At 38.8% G+C, this 24,524-nt stretch overlaps 1 protein-coding gene across 2 annotated transcripts in view; it reads right to left on the reverse strand.

Moving 5' to 3' along the window:
* Positions 1–24,524, reverse strand: part of ILRUN (inflammation and lipid regulator with UBA-like and NBR1-like domains) — a 96,953-nt gene that overhangs the window by 25,040 nt on the left and 47,389 nt on the right. The gene's annotated exons all lie outside the window — the stretch shown is intronic.

Raw genomic sequence — 24,524 nt, forward strand, 5'->3', positions numbered from 1 at the left:
ACTTGTCCCCAGGAGTCGTGAAACAATGCCACAACACCAGGAGACACAGCCTGGCTTTAGTCAGTGTGTACATCGAAGACTACCATGGAGATCATATCTAGGTTTGGACGTCGTGAATTCAAATCCTAAAGCTCAATGCACCTTAAAGTGCAAGAGGAACATCACATTTCCCCTGAGGATTAAGAAACAACTTGGATCTGGAGAAGTAAAGAGGCTCTAATCGAACTGCTGGGCTAAAGCTATGGGTTCACATTTCATCTCTGCAGGAGGGCTGGATATGTACTGCCCAGCTTCCATGACAGAGGCTTGAAAGGAGAGAGTTTGAGCGCTGGTAGTCTATGGACCGAAACTTGCTAGACAGTAAGCAATTCAAAGGTCAGTGTTATGAGCAAGTCTCAACATACTTGTGTCTGTCTCTAGGAACTACCAAGGCAGCAGTGTTTGTGTACCACTGTGAAAAAGAGGCACTTCCAGTTGTCCTTGTCTCAACTTCCCAGTCTCAACTTCCGATCTACATTTCTACCTTATTTACTCCACACAGAGCCTTGCTCCCATGACACGTGCCCATATACTTTTGCTATGTTTACCAACACACCACCTATCGCAGCATCTAAGGGGGAAGAAGGCTGAGCAGGCTCCAGTTCATCAGCTGCTCAGAGTGACTGCTGAAGGATAGCCTCTACTCAAACCCTGTTCCCTACCCATCCTCATTCTCCACCCCATCTTGCCACAAAAGCATTAGAACCTTGTACCTTGGTTTCAGTATTATTCTTAGGAATTTCCTTTTAAAATGCAAATGCCCCTCCAAGGAATATATTAAACTACCTTAATATATTAAGGTCATTATCAAATCAACAACATTATCAAATCAACCAATAGGCACAAGTTCAAAAAGGGGAGAGGAAAGGGCCTAAGAAAGAGCAGCGAAAGCCTGGATGAGATGAGATGAGATGAGATGAGATGAGATGAGATGAGATGAGATGAGATGAGATGAGATGAGATGAGATGAGAAGAGAAGAGAAGAGAAGAGAAGGGTTCCTGGGGCCCTGTATAACAGGGAGAGGGGCTTGGAAAGAAAAGCTGAAACGGCAACAAAGAAACTATTCCTACTTCACAATTTTCCCAAATCATGCCCTATTTACCAGTTATGAGCTCTCACCTTAATTTAGGGGTGGGGTGGGAGACTACAGTGATCATTTAATTACTTAACTACTTGCTTCAGTCATAGGAAACAAAAATCTATACTTCCCAAATCCAGTAGATCAGTGCCATGGAACTGAAAGACTAAAAATATATCTGAGATAAAAGATGAAAATCAGCTCAGAATGAAAAATGAAAAAAAATAACCCTACCATGAACTGGGCTTGAAGTACAGACACTTACTTATAGATAGAGGCAGGTGCAAAGTTAACAGGAAACATTATTTGTCCCAAGGTCAGGCAGCCCCTATAAAATGCTGTTAACAACCCTCCGAGTGACTATTGCTTTCTTACCAATGATGCCCCCAGACCCATTCCGTTATAGCATCTATTACTGAGGATACCCAACTGTTAAACTGCCCCTGCCTCAAGATAGCATTCAAACCCTAATTAATCCCCCCTTCTAATCCTGCCTCAGAAATAGCTGCCAATCCCAAATTGATCCCCATTTCCCTTAGAGCTTTCTCAGAATCCTTCAGCAAGAACCCAAACCTTACAAAGGCTGCTTCCCTCCTCCCTCTTGTTGTGTGGCATTCCAGAGTTCCCCTGAAATGCCTGGCCTCACCATATTAGCATCAATAAATCTGGTTGTGTCAGATACAGGCTTGTTTCAGGTGACCTTTGAAACCAGAAGCCTTCATCTCTTCCCCCTCTTGGCTTCAACTTATAGACGCAGACTCCAGCCCTTCCTATTTCCCTTCTGGTACAGACAGCCCTCCCCTGAAGTGGGCCCAGCTGGCCCAGCCACCAGCTGACATTACAGGCAAGAGGAATGCATTCATTCAATGGTAAGACGGTGAAAAAAAAGACAGAAGGAACAGCCTCAAGAATGAAGAAAACACAGCGACACCTGGGTGGCTCAGTCAGCTGAGCATCCATCAGGTCATGATCTCGTGGTCAGTTCGTGAGTTCAAGTCCCACATTGGGCTTGCTACTGTCAGCACGGAGCCCACTTCGGATCCTCTGTCTGCCTCTCACTCTGCCCCCCCACCACTTGTGCTCTCTCAAACATAAATAAACATTAAAAAAAAAAGAATAGGGGCGTTCGCTTTCAAATGTCCCCTCTCTGTAAAGAGAGCTTTCCTATTATTCTTACTTTCTTATCTTATTAACAAAACAAAAAATAAAAAAAGAACAAAGAAAACACAGAAGTAGAAGCCTAGTCACAAATGTTTCAAGCAGGACAGTCATCAACTGGGTCCAGTGCAACTAATAATTCAAGTAAGTTGCAAAGTGAGAACAAAGCATGGAATATAGCATCATGCAGGTCACTGGTGTTTTGGAAAGAGGAGTTTCAGTGGTGCGGACAGAAGCCTGATGGAAAGAATTCAAGAGTCTAGAAATCAGGAGGTGGAGACAGCCATTACTGATACAAAATTTTCCAAGGAATTTTTCTATGAAGGAGAGCAGTGAAATGGGGAAGAAACTGGAGGAGGAAAATAATAGCATTATATGTAACAGCAAGAATTTTTTAAAAACTTGAATGTCCATCAATAGTGACTGGCTGTAAAAATGATGACATTCTACCAGAGGGGATACTCCACAGTCATAAAAAGAAATGAGGATTTCTAGAGTGATCTCTGGAATATATTATTAAGTGGGGGGGAAAAAAGTAAGATGCAGATCAGTATCTTTAGTTATGATACTTTTGTGTAAGAAAAGGGTCAAATTTCTATGTGTTGGCTAGTATTTGCAAAACAACACTGAACAGATAAACCATAAATAAATAAAAATGAGTATCTTAGGGGGAGGAAGGGACTGGCTGAAGGAGGCAGTAATGGGAAACTTCTCTAAATATTCCTAAATTGTGACTTAGAAATAGTAGAAATGTCTTAGATAATGAAGAAAAAAAACCCAGCCAAACAACAACAACAAAAAGAAAACAAAAACAAACAACCTAGGTCAAAGGGAAACACAGTAAGGACTGGAGATCAATTCTGTAGGATGGTGATTAGCATAGGATAGGTGCACAATAAATAGCAAATTATCTATGCACAATTTAAGCAGCACCATTTAAGTAGCATTAAAAAAAACAAACAAAATATGTTTACGGTGTTGCCATGTTGGAAGTTAGTCAATGTTAAGAGTAATGTCTGATGACTGGCTATGTCTAGTTAGAGGACTATGACAATGACAGTAAACAAAAAGCAGATAAGGCCTCCTTACTTGGGCAAGTTAACATTTAATGTTGTAACTTAAAAATCAACTACTTTGATAAGACTGGGCATTAACTTGTCAGTGAACACCACCTGTGGTATGGAAGACAACACCACAAAATAGTAGCCAGTTTTCAATCAAGCATATTACTTTACAGCAGACTGCTCTGCAGACCACCTACATCAAGAACATGAGGGCTATGTGTGAAAAAAACAGATTCCTGGATCCCTAACTGCAATGAACTAAAATAGGTTTTATATATAAAATCTAAGAGTTTATGATACCTATAAAAAGGGTATTTAACCTTTAACTTTTCCTCCTCATTCATTAGTTTCACTGAAAGCAACTAGAGCACCAACTCCTTCCTCTAAAAATTGGCAAGCAAAGGTAAAGAATCAAGCAGTGAGTCTAGCCTGACTGTAAAACTGAATTGCAAGATATCATTGTTGATAAGAAAACTTTTCTTTTTATCCCAGAACTACTCCAGCTAATAATGTGGGTGGAAGAAATAATCACTTTGTAACCCCTGATGAAATGACTTAGGCAATAATCATCAATGAATGAAAGCCATTAGGCTAAAGGTTGCTTGAGAAGGAGGACCTCCGCAATGGAGGGATCAGGCAGTCACTACTTGAACCCTTTGATCGCTCTCGGCATCACTAAAACCATAACAATTTTCAAAAGCCAAAACAATTTTGAAAAAAGAATGACATTGGAAGTCTCACACTTCCTGATTTTAAAACTTACTAAAATACTACAGTAATCAAAATAGTGTGGTACTGGTAAAAAGATGTACAGATCAACAGAAGAAAAGAGAGACAGTTCAGAAGCAAACCCTCCCATATATGGCCAAATGATTTCTGACAAGGCTGGCATGGCCATTCAAAAGGGAAAGGACAGGGCGCCTGGGTGGCTCAGTCAGTTGGGCGTCCTAATTCGGCTCAGGTCATGGTATCACAGTTCATTGGCTTGAGGCCTGCATCAGGCTCTGTGCTAACAGCTCACAGCCTGGAGCCTGCTTCGAATTCTGTGTCTGCCTCTCTCTCTGCCTCTCCCCAGCTCACACTCTGTCTCTCTCACTCTCAAAAGTAAAATAAAAATGTTAAAAAAAATTTTTTAAAGGGAAGGGACAGTCTTTTCAACAAGCGCTGTTAAATATCATATCATATTCAAACTGAATATCATATACAAAAGAATAAAGATGGTACCTTACTTTCACACTACATAGGTACAAGAATTACCTCACAACAGATCAAAGACTGGAGTGCCCGGCTGGCTCGGTCAGAGGAGGATGTGACTCTTGATCTTGGGGTTGTGAATTTGAGCCCCATGGACACAGAGATTACTTAATACAACTTAAAAAAAAATGGATCTGGGGTGCCTGGGTGGCTCAGTCAGTTAAGGGTCCGACTTCGGCTCAGGTCATGATCTCAAAGTTCATGGGTTTGAGCCCCGCGTCAGGGTTTGGGCTGACAGCCCTGTCTTCCTGTCTTCCTGTCTCTCTGCCCCTTCCCCACTCGCACTCTGTCCGTCTCTCTCTCAAAAATAAATCAACATTAAAAAAATAAAATAGGGGCGCCTGCGTGGCGCAGTCGGTTAAGCGTCCGACTTCAGCCAGGTCACGATCTCGCGGTCCGGGAGTTCGAGCCCCGTGTCAGGCTCTGGGCTGATGGCTCGGAGCCTGGAGCCTGTTTCCGATTCTGTGTCTCCCTCTCTCTCTGCCCCTCCCCCGTTCATGCTCTGTCTCTCTCTGTCCCAAAAATAAATAAAAAACGTTGAAAAAAAAAATTTTTTTTAAATAAATAAATAAAATAAAATAAAATAAAAAAATGGATCAAAGACCTAAACATAACAGCTTAAAGTATAAAACTCTTAGAAGAAAATATAGAAGGGTAAAAAAAAAAAGGAGGAAAATATAGAGGGAAAGCTTCATGACACTGGATTTGGAAATGATTTCTTGGATATGACACAAAAAGCACAGGCAACCAAAGAAAAAATAAACTGGACTACATCAAAATTAAAACTTTCATGCATCAGGGGTGCCTGGGTGGTTCAGTTGGTTAAGCATCCGACCTCCGCTTAGGTCACAATCTCATCTCGTTGGGCTCCGTGCTGGCAGCTCAGAGCCTGGAGCCAGCTTTGGATTCTGTGTCTCCCTCTCTCTCTGCCCCTCCCCCACTCATGCTCGCTCTCTCTCTCTCTCTCTCTCAAAAATAATCAAAAAAAAAAAAAACTTCTGTGCATCAAAAGACAAAATTAACAGAGTGAAAAGATAACCCACAGAACAAAGAATCTGCAAATCATGTATCTGATAAGGGTTAATACCCAGAATATATAAAGAACTCCTACCTAAAAAAAACCCAAAACCTGATTTAAAAATAACTTTAACAGATAAACTGAATAGCCAACAAGCACATGAAAAGATGTTCAACACCCCTTATCATTAGGGAAATGCATATCAAAACTCATAACACCTTACACACATTAGGATGGCTACTATCAAAACCCAGAAAATAAAGTAACAAGTGTTGGCAAGGACGTGGAGAAACTGAAACCCTGGTGCACTGTTGGTGGGAGTGTAAAATGGTGCAGCCACTATGGAAAACAGCATGGCGGTTCTTCAAAAAATTAAAAATACAACTGCCATATGGTCCAGCAATTCCACTTGTAAGTGTATACCCAAAAGAACTAAAAGGAGGCTCTCAAAGAAATATTTCTATATCCACGTTCATAGCAGCATTATTCATAATATCAAAAGGTGGAAGCAATCCAAGTGTCCAGTGATGCATGAATAGACCTAAAAGTGTGGTATATACATACAACTGATTATTACTCAATCTTAAAAAGGAAAGAAATTCTGATACATGCTACAACTTGGATGAACCATCAGGACATTATGCTAAGTGAAATAAGCCAATCACAAAAGACAAATATTGTAATACTGTATGATACCACTTATATGAGGTACCAGAAGAGTCAAACTCGTAGAGACAGACAGAACAGTGGTGACGTCAAGGGCTGGAGAGAGAGAGAAATGAGAAGTTATTATTTAGTGGGTACAGAGTTTCAGTTTTGCAAGATAAAAAGAATTCTGGAGGTAAGTGGTAACGATGGTTGTGTAATAAGTACTTAATGTCACTGAACTGTATACTTAAACATGGTTAAGGCGGTAAATTTTGTTATGTGTATCTCACCACAATTAAAACAAACCAACCAACAAAAAATACCCTGAGGCCCAGTAACTTTAAGTTAGTTGCTCAAGGTCAATCATGAATATATTATGTGGCAGAATCAAAAACAGAAACAGAAGTCAGCTCTTTTTAATCCTAATCTAGTGCTTATCTATAACACCATGCAGCACTCCCACCGCTAGTCAGTTTTGAGTGTTCCACCAATCAGGAAACAGATACTACTTATGGAGACAACTATTTCTGACAGAAAATATGTAAATATTAACATCCTCACTATTTACATTTCTATAGCCTACTTATAAAGCATAATCTGAGTGGGTAACAGCACAACTACAGAAAATTAATGTAGATTGCAAGTACATTGAAGCAACTTAAAATATTTAAATTTTATTATTATTTTTAAAATTCTTGGGGCGCCTGGGTGGCGCAGTCGGTTAAGCGTCCGACTTCAGCCAGGTCGCGATCTCATGGTCCGTGAGTTCGAGCCCCGCGTCAGGCTCTGGGCTGATGGCTCAGAGCCTGGAGCCTGCTTCCAATTCTGTGTCTCCCTCTCTCTCTGCCCCTCCCCCGTTCATGCTCTGTCTCTCTCTGTCCCAAAAATAAATAAACGTTGAAAAAAAAAAATTTTTTTTTAAATTCTTATTTATCTTGAGAGCCTGCAAAAGCCCAGGGGCGGGGCAGAGAAAATCCCAGGCAGTCTCCGAGCTGCCAGCACAGAGCCCGATGTGGGGTTCGATCCCACAAACCATGAGATCATTGACCCAAGCTGAAATTAAAAGTTGGGCACTTAACTGACTGAGCCACCCAGGTACCCCTTAAAGTAGGGGTGCCTGGCTGGCCCAGTCAGTAGAGCATGCGACTCTTGATCCTGCGGTTGTGAGTTCAAGCCCCACATTGGATGTAGAGATTAATAAATAAATAAATAGTAAATTTTAAAGTACAATTATGTTTAAAAATACTGCAGAGAATTCAAACTATAGCTATGAGCACATTAATAGCCAAACTTTTGCAAATGGCATAATATACAGATTAAACCGACATCTTCACAATCATTTTGGCAGTTATGTCAAAAAGCACTTAAATAAAACATTGGAGGGGTGACTGGGTGGCTCAATCGGTTAAGCATCTGACTCTTGATCCCAGCTCAGGTCTTGATCTCAGGGTCTTTAAGTTCAAGCCCTGCACTGGGCTCATGCTGGGCGTAGAGCCTACATAAAGAAAAACTTGGATAGAAGGACTTAATATTTAAATATTACCCATTCTATATGCAAACAGGTAGAAAGATGGCTGGTTTTTTTTTCCCCCCCACTACTACTGCTGAATTTCTCAACCAGTTTGTTTGACTGGGACACACTTGGTATTTGCTGGTATCAATAGTATTTTCATCAAAGGAGAAGTTAAAATAGAATATTTGAGCAGAAGTACCTCCAAGTATTTAGTTCAACAACCAGAAAGAAAAATTTTAGACTATCAACTGATTTACTGAACTTACACACCTTAAACTTACACACCTTAAAATTAAAAATAAAAAAGACTGCTCCTCTTGGTACACATACTTCTAAGGTGAAGTTTAACTTAGGACTGTGCTACCTTTCTACAAAACTACTATGTATGTTTTGAATACTTAAAAGCATATCAACAAGACAGGGGTCCCATTCGCCTTTTTTAGAAATTTAAGCCTTGTCTTCAACATAATTATGGCCAGAAAGTATAAAAGAGCATTTCGGATGGTAATTAGTTACTCCTGGTGAAAGCTTTTCTGTCCTAGAGATCTGGTAATGCACTACATTAACTCTGCTGTCCCTTCCCCCTCCTCCTAAAAGAGGACAGGCTTTGTTTTCTGGCTTCAGAGAAACTGCTGCAAGTCAACATCACCATCCAAGCCAGACCAATGCAAGAACTAGCAAAACAACACCCTCCCCCTCAACATTCTCTCCAAAAAGAATTACATTACAGACATCACATTCACTGAGAAGTCAGAGTCAAAGGCAGTGACAAAGCAGAACCTCCTAAATGTTTCTTCATTCTCCCCCTAACCCATTTTTCCTTTTCTTCATTTCTTTGGTCTTACACAACTTGCACAAGTACCCTTTCCTCTCCATTTCTACTGCAGGCTCTTACTAGACCAAATTATCTGCCTGGCTCGAATCTGGGCACAGAGCTTTGGAGAAATGAATGAGTACTCATCCTCAACTGAAGTGGGTCTAGCAACATCCACACACACAGGATCACAGGGCTCACTCATGGCCATCTCAACTTCTCAATCCTACCAGAGAAAGTCAATCTCACCACTCACATCTGAGGTGCACGGAATACACAGATGCCCCTCACAGGCCTCTTAGTCTGGACTATGAGAGTCTGCTACCCATCTCTCTTCCCGATGACTAGTGGTGTAAACATTCCTCAGAGCACTATGACCTCCAATCCACCTCCCAGTTCTTCCCACACAGCACCCTCACTCATGTCACTTGCACAAGTCACACTCCACCAGAGTTTATGTTATTTATTGCAGTCTGAAAATGCAGTACCTTCTCCCTTGTTACCAATCTGAATCTATTTAGTTAAAATATTGCAGATTGGGGAAAGCCCTTCTAGACCACTTGACCTAAAAAGTTATTTTCTTTTCTTCTGTTTTTAAAATACTGTTTATTTTTGAGAGAGAGAGAAAGAGAGTGTGAGTGGGGGAGGGGCAGAGGGAGGGAGAGACAGAATCTGACGCAGGATCCAGGCTCTGAGCTGTCAGCACAGAGCTGACGTGGAGCTCGAACCCACGAACCATGAGATAATGACCCGAGCTGAAGTCAGATGCTCAACTGACCGAGCCACCCGTATGGCCCTAGAAAGTTATTTTCTAATGTTTATAATTGAAGAGAAGCATTTTTAGTAGACTTTGTTACCTTTTAAGACTTTATTTCTAGGGGAGTTTTTAGGTTCCCAGCAAAACTGAGAAGATACATGTATATTCTGCCTCCACACATGTACAACCTCCTCCACTATCAACATCCCACACCAAAGTGATATATTTGTTATAATCAATGAACCCACACAGACACATCATTATGACCCAAATCCATAGTTTATATTGGGTTCACTCTTGGTGTTGTACATTCTATGTTTGTTTGTTTTTTAATGTTTGTTTATTTTTGAGAGAGAGAGACAGAGTGCGAGTGGGTAAGGGGCAGAGAGAGGGGGAGACACAATATGAAGCAGGCTCCAGGCTCGAAGCTGTCAGCAGAGCCTGACTCAGGGCTGGAACTCAACTGTGAGATCATGATCTGAGCCGAAGTCGGATGCTTAACTGACTGAGCCACCCAGGCACCCTTCTATGGGTTCTGATAAATGAATGATGTGTATCCACCACTCTGGTATCATACAAAATAATTTCACTGCCCTAAAAATCCTCTGTGTTCTGCCTTATTCATTCCTCCTGCCCCCAACCCCTGACAATCACTGATCTTTTTACTGTCTCCAGTTTTGCCTTCTCCAGAATGTCACATAAGAATCATACAGAATGTAGCTTTCTCAGATCGGCGTCTTTCACTTAGATACATGCACTTAAGGTTCTTCCATGCCTTTTCATGGATTGAATGCTCATTTCCTTTTAGTGCTGGGAATTATTCCATTATCTTGATGTATCATAGTTTATGTGCCCATTTACCTACTGCTAGACAGACATCTTGGTTGCTTCCCTGTTTTTGCAATTATGAATAAAACAATTATAAACACAGCAAAAGTATTTAGTTTTGTGAGATACTGCCAAACTGTCTGAAGTGACTGTACCATTTTGCATTCCCACCCACAATAAATGAGAGTTCCTGTGGCCCCACATCCTCCCCAGCACTTGGTGGTGTCAATGTTGTGGATTTGGGGCATTCTAATAGGTGGATAGTGGTAACCTGTTTTAATTTAACTTGCAATTCTCTAATGACATGATAATGAACATCTTTTCATCTATCTGTATATCTTCTTTGGTGCTATGTCTATTTTACATTTAGGTTTATGATTCATCGTGAGTTAACTTTTTCAAAGAATGTAAGGTCTGTGTCTGGATTCATTTCTTTGCATTTAGGTATCTAGCTGATCCAGTACCATCTGTTGGAAAGACTATCTTTTCTCCAGTGTATTGTCTTTGCTTCTTTGTCAAAGATCAGCCGACTGTATTTGTGTCCTTTTCTGGACTCTCTATTCTGTTCTATTGATCTATTTGTTTTTTCTTTCACCAATACCACATGGTCTTAATTACTGTAGCTTTATATAGTAAGTCTTAAAGTCAGGGAGTGTCATTTGTCCAACTTTGTCTCTCTCCCATATGAAGTGGCTATTCTGGGTCTTTTGCATCTTCGTATAAAATTTAGAATTAATTGGTTGATATCCACACAAAAACTTGCTGGAACTCTAATCGGGAATGTGTTGAATCTACAGATCAGCTGGGAAGAAATTACATTTTGACGATATTGTCTTCCTATCCGTGAACATAGAAAACCGCTCTACTTACTTAGTTCTTCAATTTATTTCATCAAGGCTGTGTTGTTTTCCTCATATTAATCTTGTTCATACTGTGATAGATTTATACTTAGGTATTTCATTTTGGGAGGATGCTAACATAAACAGTAATGTGTTTTCAATTGTTTTTTAATGTTTTTATTTTTGAGAGAGAGCAAGCAAGCAGGGGAGGGGCAGAAAGAGAGGGAGGCAGAGGATCCAAAGTGGGCTCCAAAGCAGGGGCAGAACTCACAAACCAAACTGTGAGACAGATCATGACCTGAGTTGAAGTCAAGATGCTCAACCAACTGAGCGTCTAGGTGCTCCTTTAATTTCACAATCAAGCTATTCACTGCTAGTATATAGGATAGTCATTGACTTTTACATATTAACTTTGTATCTTACAACCTTGTTATCAATGCTTACTAGTTCCAGGAAGTTTTTGTCACTTTTTTTTTTCAGATTATCTACATCATCATGTCATCTGCAAAAAAGTACAGTTTCATCTCTTTCTTCCCAATCTATATACCTTATTTCCTTTAATTGTCTTACTGTGTTACCTAGAACTTCCAGTATGATGCTGAAAAGCAGTGGTCTTTTTCTTGCCTTATTTCTGATCTTAGAGGAGACGTTTCTAATTTCTCACCATTATAATGTTAGCTGAAGGATTTTTGTACATGCTCTTTATCAAGTAAATCCCCCTCTATTCCTAGTTTTCCTCAATCATGAATTTTGACAAATGGTTTTCCTGCATCTATTGATAAGAACGTGTGATTTTTCATCTTAGCCTACTGAGGTAATGGATTCCATTTACTGATTTAAAAAAAAAAAATTTTTTTTTTTTAAATTGTGGTTTGTATACACAATGGAGTACTACGTGGCAATGAGAAAGAATGAAATATGGCCCTTTGTAGCAACATGGGTGGAACTGGAGAGTGTGATGCTAAGTGAAATAAGCCATACAGAGAAAGACAGATACCATATGTTTTCACTCTTATGTGGATCCTGAGAAACTTAACAGAAACCCATGGGGGAGGGGAAGGAAAAAAAAAAGAGGTTAGAGTGGGAGAGAGCCAAAGCATAAGAGACTCTTAAAAACTGAGAACAAACTGAGGGTTGATGGAGGGATGGGAGGGAGGGGAGCACGGTTGATGGGTATTGAGGAGGGCACCTTTTGGGATGAGCGCTGGGTGTTGTATGGAAACCAATTTGACAATAGACTTCATATATTGAAAAAAAATTAAAAAAAATTTTTTTAATGTTTATTTATTTTTGAAAGGGAGACAGAGTGCGAGCAGGGGAGGGGCAGAGAGAGAGGGAGACGCAGAATCCGAAGCAGGCTCCAGGCTTCGAGCTGTCAGCACAGAGCCCAATGTGGGGCTCGAACACATGAACTGTGTGATCATGACCTGAGCGGAAGTCAGATGCTCAACCGACTGAGCTACCCAGGTGCCCCAAATGATTTTTAAATGGTGAACCAGTCTTGTATATCTGGTATAAAGTCCTCTTGGCGATGGTATGTATAATTATTCTTATACATTTGGGTTGAGCTTGCTATTATTTTGTTAAGAATATTAGCATCTATGTTCATGAGAGATAATTAATGGTCTATGGTTTTCTCTTCTTGTAGTAGCTTTGGTTTTGGTATTAGAATAATGTTAGTCTCATAGAATGAGACTGCTTCTATCTTCTGGAAGAGATTCTAGAGAAGTAGTATAATTTCTTTCATAAGTGTTTAGTAGAATTAATCAGTAAACTCACCTGAGCCTGGTGTTTTCTGTTTTGTAAGGTTACTGATTTAATTTCTTTAATAGTTAAAGGCCTATTCACATTTCCTATTTCTTCCTGTGTAAGTTTTGGCAGACTGTATCTTTCAAGGAACTGGTCCATTTATATCTAGGCACAGAGTTGCTCATAATATGCCTTTACTATTCTTTTAGTGTCCATGGGATCTGTAGTAATGTCCCTTCTTTCATTTCTTATTTTAGTAAATTGGGTCTTCTCCCTTTTGTTCTTAGTTAGCCTGTCTAGAGGCTTACTGATTTAATTGATCTTTTCTAAGAACCAGCTTTTGGTTTTGCTGATTTTCTCTATTGATTTTGTTTGCAATTTCATTGATTCTTGCTCTAATTTTTATTATTTCACTTCTTCTGCTTACTTTGGATTTAATTTCCTTTTCATTTTCTAGTTTTGTAAGGTGGAAGCTTAGATTATAGATTTTAGGACTTTCTTCACATTAAGCTGAATATTCTTTTGCCTTGAGTACTCCACACAAATGTTCAACACCTTTCTGGTTTTAGGACTTAGAATATTTGACTCTACCCTCAAGATCCCAATAGGACTCTAAAAAAAACCCAGATCATTGGGATATATGAGGTGACAAAAGCTTTACAGAAACTTTACTAAGAAGTTAATACACAACAGGTTAACAGCTGAAGAATGATGACTACACAAGGTTTCACAATATAGTCGCATCTTTTAATAATAATAAAAATGCTAAAATAATAGCATCTAACATTTAATCAGAGCTTATCATGACATGCTGTTCTACAAGTTTTTATGTGCATTAACTCTTCTAATCCCCTCAAAACACCATGATGTAGGGTAATGTTTTCCTTGTAGATTAAAAAACTAGAGTCACTAAAAGATTAAATAATTTCCTAAAGGTCACATTGCTAATTACTATTGAACTACAGATGGTATGACTTCAGAGCTCATCCTACTACTCTATTACCCTATTTTACTTAAAAAAAAAAAAATGCATTTGTGAGCCAAGTTATTATTTGTTCATTCTTAGCAAGCAGCCCAGATTCTATTTTTCAGATGGCTGTCTAATACATTTATTAGTTGATCACTATTTATACACTTTGCCCGATCTCTAAGAATTAATAACCAATCCATAGAGACAGAAAGCACGTTAGTGGTTGCCAGAGGCTACAACAATAGGGAATAATTGTAATGGGTATAGGGTTTCCTTTTGGGGTGATAAAAATGTGTTGGAATTAAACAGATGACGATTGCACAATACTGTGAATGTACTAAACGCCACAGAATTGTACACTTTAAAATTTTACCCCAATAATGCGGCACCTGGGTGGCTCAGTCGGTTGACCGTCTGATTTCGGCTCAGGTCATGATCTCACACAGCTCGTGAGCTCGAGCCCTGTGTCGGGCTCTGTGCTGACACCTTGGAGCCTGGAGCCTGCTTCAGATTCTGTGTCTCCCTCTCTCTCTGCCCCTAACCCACTCGCATTCTGTCTCTGTCTCTCTCAAAAATAAATAAACATTAAAAAAAATTTTTACCCCAATAAAAAAATTATCTATAATATTTTGGTTATAGTAATCCAATGGAATGGTATTCAACTACTAAGTTTCTGAAAGTATTTAATAACAGGGGAAAAGATCCTAAAATATTAGCGAGTAGGAAAAAAGTAGATTATACAACTATATGTAACACAAGGTCAAATTTGAAAAATAAAAATTTTTGTTTTTAATATTTGGACACATACATTAACAGTGTTCATATAGAACAGTAAATGTTTTGCTTTGTTCTTTATATTTTTTCTATTTTCTATGTTTTATATTTCTTTTATTGTCAGGACAAATACACTTTTAAAAGAATTTAGTCACAAATAAATAATAAGTTTAGCACTGTAACGGACTTCCAAGTCCCTCAAATAAGAGAACAAATAGAAAACAAATAAAATAGTTTAAATTCAAATATATAAATAATTACATTAAATACCAGTTAGAAGACAGAGATTATCAGGTTAGGGGGAAAATGGCCCAACTATATGCCATCTCCAAGAAACTCCAAATACAAAGACATAGTTAGGTTGAAAGTAAAAGGCTGGAAAAAGATATATCATGCAAACAGTTATCAAAGAAAGGAAGAGTGGCTGTATTAATATCAGACAAAGTAGACTTCAGAATAAAGAAAATTACCAGGAAAAGGGGGGGACATTACACAATAACAAATGGGTGATTCACCTAGAAGACATAATCTCAAATATGTATGCACCTAACAACTGAGCTTCAGAATATATGGACCAAACACTGACAGAACCGGAAGAGGAAATAGACAAACCCAAAGCTGTAGTTGGAGACTTCAACACTTCTTTTTCAGTAACAGACAGAACTAGTAGACCAAAGAAACAAGCAAATAATAAAGACATAGAGGAATTAAACATCACCAACCAATTGGATCTGACATTTATACAATACTCCACCCAACAACAGCAAAATAGACATTCTTTTGAAGCACACATGAAATATTCACCAGCGGGAATGCAAATTGGTGCAGCCGCTCTGGAAAGCAGTGTGGAGGTTCCTCAGAAAATTAAAAATAGACCTACCCTATGACCCAGCAATAGCACTGCTAGGAATTTATCCAAGGGATACAGGAGCACTGATGCATAGGGCCACTTGTACCCCAATGTTCATAGCAGCACTCTCAACAATAGCCAAATTATGGAAAGAGCCTAAATGTCCATCAACTGACGAATGGATAAAGAAATTGTGGTTTATATACACAATGGAATATTACGTGGCAATGAGAAAAAATGAAATATGGCCTTTTGTAGCAATGTGGATGGAACTGGAGAGTGTGATGCTAAGTGAAATAAGCCATACAGAGAAAGACAGATACCATATGGTTTCATTCTTATGTGGATCCTGAGAAACTTAACAGGAACCCATGGGGGAGGGGAAGGAAAAAAAAAAAAAAAGAGGTTAGAATGGGAGAGAGCCAAAGCATAAGAGACTGTTAAAAACTGAGAACAAACTGAGGGTTGATGGGGGGTGGGAGGGAGGAGAGGGTGGGTGATGGGTATTGAGGAGGGCACCTTTTGGGATGAGTACTGGGTGTTGTATGGAAACCAATTTATCAATAAATTTCAGGAAAAAAAAAAAAAAAAGAAATATTCACCAGCAAAATAGACAGTATAGTATCTCCTGGATCAAAAACATCTTAACAAATTTAAAAGATCTGAAATCATATAAACTGTGTTCTCTGACCATAATGGAATGAAACTAGAAATGATTAAACAAGATAACAGAGGGGCAACCTGGGTGGCTCAGTTGGTTAAGCGTCCGACTTCAACTCAGGTCATTATCTTATGGCTCATGGGTTCGAGCTCCGCTTCAGGCTCTGTGCTGACATGACAGCTCAGAGCCTGGAGCCTGCTTCGGATTCTGTCTCCCTCTCTCTCTGTCCCTCCCCCACTTGCAGTCTGTCTCTCTCAAAAATAAACATTAAAAAAAAACAAAACAAGATAACATAAAAATCACCAAACACTTGGAAATTTAACACACTTCTATATAATCCATGGGTCAAACACAAAGGCTCAAGGGAAATCAGAAAATATTTCCAACTGAGTGAAACTAAAAATACAGTATTTCAAAATTTGTGCTATGTAGCTAAAAATAGTGCTTAGAAGAGAATTATAGTTGCTACAAACTAAGTGTGCCCCAGCCCCCAAATTTTTATGTTGAAACCTAATCCCCAATATGACTGTATTTGGAGGTGAGGCCTTAGAGAAGTGATTAAGTCAAGAGGTCTCAAGAATGTGATTACTGCCTTAAAAACAACAACAACAACAACAAAAAAAAACCCAAAAAACACACACACCCCAGAGAGCTCCCTTACCCCTTCTGCTATGTTGAGAGCACACAAGAACTATGAACTAGGAAGCAGTCTCTCATCAGATACCAATCTGCTGGAGTTTTGATCTTAGACTTACCCTATAGAACTGTGGGAAACAAATTTCTGTTGTCTACAAGCCACCTAATCTTTTTTTTTTTTAATTTTTTAAATGTTCATTTATTTTGAGAGGGGGTGTGCAAGCAAGAGAGGGGAGAAAGAGATGGAGAGCACGGCTCCATGCTCAGAGCAGGGCTCAATCCCAAGACCACGAGATCACAACCTGACCCAGTATCATGAGTTGGATGCTCAACTGACTGAACCACCCAGGTGTCCCAGCACCTAATCTCTAATAGTTTGTTACAGCCGCCTGAACGGGCTAAGAAAATAGCATTAAACACCTAACATTACAAAAGAAAGGTCTCAAGTCAACCTTAGCTTCCATCTTAAGAAACTGGAAAAACAATAAAATAAACCCAAATCAAGCAGAAGGAACAAATAAAAATAAGAGCAGAAATCCATGTAACTGAAAACAGAAAAATCAATGAAACCAAAAGCTGGTTCTCTGAAAGACCAAAAAATTAAGAAATCTATCAAGAAAAAAGGAGAGAAAACACAAAACATCAAGAGTGAGAGAAGAGATTATCACTATGGACCCAGAAGGCATTATAATAACAACGGGTACTACAGGGGTGCCTGGGTGGCTCAGTCGGTTAAGCGGCGACTTTGGCTCAGGTCATGATCTCACGGTCCACGAGTTTGAGCCCCACATCGGGCTCTGTGCTGACAGCTTAGAGCCTGGGAGCCTGTTTCAGATTCTGTCTCCCTCTCTCTCTCCCCTCCCCCACTCACGCTCTGTCTCTCTCTCTCTCTCTCTGTCTGTCTCTCAAAAATAAACATTAAAAAAAATTTTTTTTAAATAACAAAGGGTACTACAAACAACTCTACACACAAAAATTTCACAATTTAGTAAAAAGGACCAATTTCTTGAAATTACCCAGTCACATTGAAATAGATAACCTGAACAGATTTATAACTATGAAAATACCGAATTAGTAATCCAAAATTTTCCAAAACAGAACCCTCCAGGCTCAGATGGTTTCACTGGCAAATTCCTTAAAAGAAGACCACCACCAATTCTATATAATTTCTTAAAGAAGGAAAAATACAACATATTAGAGTTTATAGAGTTGTGCTGAACAATGAGAACACATGTAGCTACTGATTACCTGAAATGTGGCTAAAGCCTAGTACTGAAATGATCATATTTTGGCTATACTAACATATTATTAAACATTTTTTAAAGCCCTCAAATAAGACTTAGGTCAGAAGTAGGATGTGCTTTCTTAACCACTTCTGATTTCTAAACATAAAAAAGAAACTAAAACTAAAATGGAAAAATGACTTTGAAGTGGCTACTAAACCACAGCCTAACCCACTCTAGAATTCAATTGCTCTCAAGATCATCTCAAAACAAAGTATAAGCAAAAACTCTTAGAAAACAAGAGGGAAGTGGAAGGACACTGATCACTACAAAGCAAAATCCAGAGGTTAACAGGCTCACACAGCATTCCTTTCTAGAGCCCAAATGTCCAATACTGACATTCTCTTTGGAAATAAAGGGAAGCCTAAGCTTTTTAAACATAAAAGGAGAAAAATAAGAGAGCTTTTAAAAAAAGTATTTTTTTCAAGATAAAGATTATAGAATGAACTAGTTTCTAAGTGATAAATATCTTTGCCATTTCAAGGAAAAACCCATTCGAGTATTTTGTGGCCAGTGTCAAAGCATCATTACAGGAACAGAATGCAATTTGCTTTTCAGTAAGGAGCCATCCTCCTCACAGATTTCCACCTTTAATTACAAGACTAATGGGAAGTTTCTAAAAATAAAGTAATGGCTACATTCTGAGCAGTAACAAAGAATATAAACCACATGTGAAAAACTAAGATCTCAGGTAAAGCTTAAGAGACCAATACACTGATCATTTTAGACACTAATCATCATTCTGTTAAAAAATAACCACACAATTTTCAGCAGGTTTACAGCACATACTGACAAATTAAGTATTCACCATGATTTGAGTGGAAGACAATTATGCTTGCTTCCTTACTTTCATAAGAGGTATGATCTGGCCTGATTCAGATGGAAGTATATACAATGGCACTTACTAACAATTTCCATCACACAACAATTTAGTACAACTTTAAGAATTTCTTGGGGCGCCTGGGTGGCGCAGTCGGTTAAGCGTCCAACTTCAGCCAGGTCACGATCTCGCGGTCCAGGAGTTCGAGCCCCGCGTCAGGCTCTGGGCTGATGGCTCGGAGCCTGGAGCCTGTTTCCGATTCTGTGTCTCCCTCTCTCTCTGCCCCTCCCCTGTTCATGCTCTGTCTCTCTCCGTCCCAAAAATAAATAAACGTTGAAAAAAAAAAAATTAAAAAAAAAAAAAAAGAATTTCTCATGTGAAACAATTTCAGCATATATGTAAACATTTTTTTGTGTGAAGGAGAAATGTACTATATCTCCTCCATTGTTCTTTTTTTCCTCACTTTTATTATTTCTGAAATCAAAATCATACAATCAAATGTGTTCATTCAATGTAATGGCTCTACCCCTCCCCTTAATCATATAAAAATTGCTGTCACCTAAGAATCAGAGAAGCGCAGTTTTTAAGTGTTTTATTATGATAGGGCTATATACTAAGTTAACTAAATACTTTTTAACTAGCTCCAGCCTCAGCTATAGCCCTTACCAGTACATACACACAAAAAAGGATTACATAAACATATTTTTTTTTAATTTTTTTTTTCAACGTTTTTTTAAATTTATTTTTGGGACAGAGAGAGACAGAGCATGAACGGGGGAGGGGCAGAGAGAGAGGGAGACACAGAATCGGAAACAGGCTCCAGGCTCCGAGCCATCAGCCCAGAGCCCGACGCGGGGCTCGAACTCACGGACCGCGAGATCGTGACCTGGCTGAAGTCGGACGCTTAACCGACTGTGCCACCCAGGCGCCCCTACATAAACATATTTTTAAAAGCAAATTATGCTTAACTATTTAATCTTTTAAAATTTTAAATCAATATAAAGGTTACTTTATAACTTCTTTTTATCAAAAAGTATATTAATATTTCAATGAAGAATCAGATTTGCTTAAAAACATTTTTTTTAATGTTTACTTACTTGAGAGAGAGAGAGAGAGAGAGTGAGTGTGTGTGTCTCAAAGAGAGAGAGAGTGGGGGAGGGGCAGAGAGAGGGAGAGACAGATTCCCAAGCAGGCTTGATGCTGTCAGCATGGAGCCTGATGCAGGGCTAGATCTCATCAACTGCGAGAACACAACATGAGCCAAAATCAAGAATGGTACGATTAACTGACTGAGCCACCCAGGTGCCCCTGGTTAAAAACATTTTTAAGGAACTGTCAATCCCCATATTTACAATCCTTAGAAACTGACATTCCAGGTCAGAGAAGTTTCTTTAACAAAAGAGCTTTACCTACCATAAGAAAAAAAGATGCTGCTTTCAAATTATATTTTTGCCCTTCTATCAAATCCTTATATGTACATATTAGGCCTACTGAGAAATAATAAAACTAATTATGAAGCAAATTGTTAGCAATAACAGCACATATTAAAACGACTCACAGTTGAATTTCAAAGTAGTTACATTTGATGCTTCATACTTGGACATGAAAATATTTTATTTACTATCCTTTATGGATTGATCACTGTTTCATCCTATTTCTTGATTTTCTATGTTCCATAGAGTTTCATGACCCACATATGTGCATTTTAGAAGTTAATCTGAACAGTACAGCCATTTCACATTGCCTTCAACGCATGTAGAACTACCTAGACACAAATAATTACTCCATCTGGTGAGGCACCACTACCAACAGCAGGCTTCCTTCTCTGAAGCTGAAATAGCACATCACCTTATAGACTTAATATAAACCTTAAACATAAAGATATTTAAGGATTTCAGATCTCATTTACATTTTGAAATGTCCTTTCTAAAAATAAACATTTCCCATACAAGTCACATTCAGCTTAGGCTAGCATTTCTTTATCAAAAAAGAAATCTGTGGTTTTCAAGGGCTGCTCTTATTTCTTTAAAAAAAATTTTTTTAACATTTATGTGAGAGAGAGACAGAGAGAGACTGATGGAGAGAAAGACTGCGGGGGAGGGGCACAGAGAGAGAGGGAGACCGAGAATCCCAAGCAGGCTCTGTGCTGTAAGCACAGAGCCCCACATGGAGCTCATTCTCACAAACCATAAGACCATGACCTGAGCCGAAATCAAAAGATGGACACTTAACTGACTGAGCCACTCAAGCGCCCCTCATATTTTTGATAGTGCAGAATTCTAGAGACCAGAACTGAAACAGTGCCTTACTAAGGATCTTCTAGAAGCAAATGAGGCAACCTTTTGAGTCCAAGATACAAAAAAGAGAGGTTCTAGAAGTCAAGTCACCTAAATAGACATTTTTCCAAAGAAGACATCCAGATGGCCAATGGACACATGCCAAGTGCTCAAGATCACCAACCATCAGGAAAACGCAAATAAAACCATAACGTAATACCATGTGAACCATCCACACCTGTAGGAATGAATGGCTGTTATCAAAAAGACAAGAAATATCAAGTTTTTGTTTTGTTTTTTAAAGTAGGCTCCACACCCAATACAGGGCTTGAACTCACAATCCCAAGATCAAGAGTCACATGCTTTACTAACTGAGCCAGCCAGGTGCCCCCAGAAATATCAGGTTTTGATGAGGATGTGGAGAAAAAGGAACCCTTATACACTGCCAGTATATACTGATGCAGCCACTATGGCAAACAGTATGGAGTTTCTTCAAAAAATTAAACAGGGGCACGTGGGTGGCTCCATCAGTTGAGCGTCCGACTTCGGCTCAGGTCATGATCTTACAGTTTGTGAGTTTGAGCCCCGCGTCGGGCTCTGTGTTGGCAGCTCAGAGCCTGGAGCCTGCTTCGGATTCTGTGTCTCCCCGTCTCTCAGCCCCTCCCCTGCTCATGCTCTGTGCCTCTCTGTCTCTCAATAATAAATAAATGTTTAAAAAAAATGTTTTTTTAATTAAAAAAAAATTAAACATAGAACTACCATACAACCAGCAGGTATTCATAAAAAATTTTTTAAGAATGAAAACACTAATTTGAAAAGACATACACACCCCTATGTTTCATCACAGCCTTATTTACAATAGTCAAGATATGCAAGCAACCTAAATGTTGATCAACAGATGAATGGATAAAGGAGATGTGTATATACATACAATGAATATTACTCAGCCATAAGAATGAAATCTTGCCATTTGTGATAACATGGATGGACCTAGAGGGTACTGTGCTAAGTGAAATAAGTCAAAGACAAGTATCATATGATTTCATTTATATGTGGAATCTAAAAAACAAAACAATTTAACGAACAAAAGAGACCCACAGATACAAAGAAATAACGGCACATAAATGTGTGGCAACTGTATATAAATACGAAATCACTACGTTGTATACCTGAAACTAAAACAATACCGATTATGTTAATTATTCTTCATTAAAAAAAGAGAAAAAGAAAAAGAAAAAGAAAAAGAAAAAGAAAAAGAAAAAGAAAAAGAAAAAGAAAAAAAGAAAAAGAAAAAGAAAAAGAAAAAGAAAAAGAAAGGTGGGTTCAATATGGAAGAGGGCAAGAGAACTGGCAGAAACGCCAAGAAGAACAGCATCTACATAGAAGACACAAGTGTGGAATCTTGAAGTCTGTATAAAATCAGAGCTTCTTTGATATAACAACGATCAGTTAAAATATAGGAGAAGAATGAAGAGGGACAATCCTGCATCACCTGGCTACGAAGGACATTCCATAATAGGAGGAGGTGGAAGAAGAACTTAGCAAGGTTTTAGGAAATAAACAGTGTGGTTTATATAGAGCACCCAAGGGGGGCCTGGGTGGCTCAGTCGGTTAAGCGTCTGACTTCAGCTCAGGTCATGATCTCACGATCTGTCAGTTTGAGGCCTGTGTCAGGCTCTGTGCTCTGTTCTGTCAGCTCAGAACCTGGAGCTGGCTTTGGATTCTGTGTCTCCCATTCTCTCTGCCCTTCCACTGCTCATTTTCTGTCTCTCCCTCAAAAAATAAACATTAAAAAAAATTATATGTATATATAATTTTTTTATATATTTATATTTAGCACCCAATATGTTTCCTAATTACATGGGACCTATTATGATTTAGCAGCTTAATAAGGGGACGTCCCATTCCTAACCTCTGAGAAACTAAACGAATTATGTATAAGTATTTAATGTACACATACAATGTCCCCAGGGACCCATGTGAACTATTTAACAAGAGGAGCCACTTCAAGTGGGAGAAATCTTCATCGGCATGTGATGACCAGACCAGTACTTCACCTTAGCTTACTTCACAACTAGAACACCTCTGATTTAGAAGGAACCATCACAGTGCAGGGATAAAGCTCTCCTGTGGAATTTTGGAAGAGGGCACTTGATTAGGAGGAGAGAAACATGTTACTGTTGGTATCAAGACTAAAATGGTGACAACCCCTCATGTTGCTTACTGCTTCCCCAGAGTCAAGTGTCCTATAAGAACTGTGCATCTCCTAGCAGGCAGGAACTTCTTGGGCAACTGATAAACTGATATTTACCCAACTACCTAAGAGTTTCCCCACCAATATTAACCCTGCCTTCATTCCCAACTCACTCTGGAAACGTGGAGAAGATGTGGCAACTATAAACCCCATCCTGCCTAAACCCGGACAAGAATCAACACCCTGGGCCAAAGTTTCTTCACAAACCCTATGTAGCAGTGAAAGCTAAACTCATTAGCAAAGATCGTAAAACTACTTTTCTTAATTTATAACTATAATTTATAACTTTCACTGAACCCTAGACAAATTATTAATTATCTCTGGTATTCAGTTTCCTCATCATAAAATGTAGCTCATAATTCCCTTATAAGGTGATTTATATGTACAGAGCCCAATACGACGCCTAACATACAGCAGGTATCAGATAACAGGTTGCTTTTATCTAAGAAGCAAAAGTCTGTAAAAAGAAGGTAAAAGAAAATGTTTGAGCTTGAAAATAAATCTGCCAGGAATCAGATACTTAGTGGTACTCAACCAAGGGAGTTAGAAACGTGTGGTTGAAGAAGGTCGCTGGTAAAGATGAATATGCAAAGCTAAGGTATTTAGTGAGAGAGGGCCAACGGTCATATAAACATGCCCCACATAGGGAAGAACTGTCCACACAACATGCCAAGAACACCTCTCTTGACTCTGAGAGAGTACAACCAATCTAAAATGGGGGAAGGGGGTCCACTTTATAAATTATTAAATGTGGCAAAAAGCCTTTTTGAGGAAGAGAAATGAACTGAAACATGTTATTATGAAAATAAAGAGAATGGATTCTTTCTAGAGAAGACCATCTAAAGACTATAGAAGAGATCACCCACCAAAAACAAAAGCTTTGTTATTAAAACAGAAAGATGAAATGCTATTGAATAGTTACCTAACTTGTCCAAGTTTGTGCACAGGCAACCTAGGCTTTCTTTCCAAACTCTTACCACTATAATACACTCTATGAGTTTGCAAACTAAGAGTGAACAGAAAAAATGGGAAGAGCCAATCATGGTTAACAAGGCAGTTTATTTTTTTTTTAATGTGCATAGTTGTGGTTTTATGTATATTATATTCACATTCTGCCAGTAATTTACCATCTCTGCTATCAGAGAATGTGTTATAATCAACAGTAATCTGGATTCAATGAAATGTGGTAGTTTGTACAATGGAATTAAATTCTTTACTAGAGAAGATGAATTGTTTGCAA

This window comes from Prionailurus viverrinus, chromosome B2, assembly GCF_022837055.1.
Source record: "Prionailurus viverrinus isolate Anna chromosome B2, UM_Priviv_1.0, whole genome shotgun sequence".
Taxonomy (NCBI): domain Eukaryota; kingdom Metazoa; phylum Chordata; class Mammalia; order Carnivora; family Felidae; genus Prionailurus; species Prionailurus viverrinus.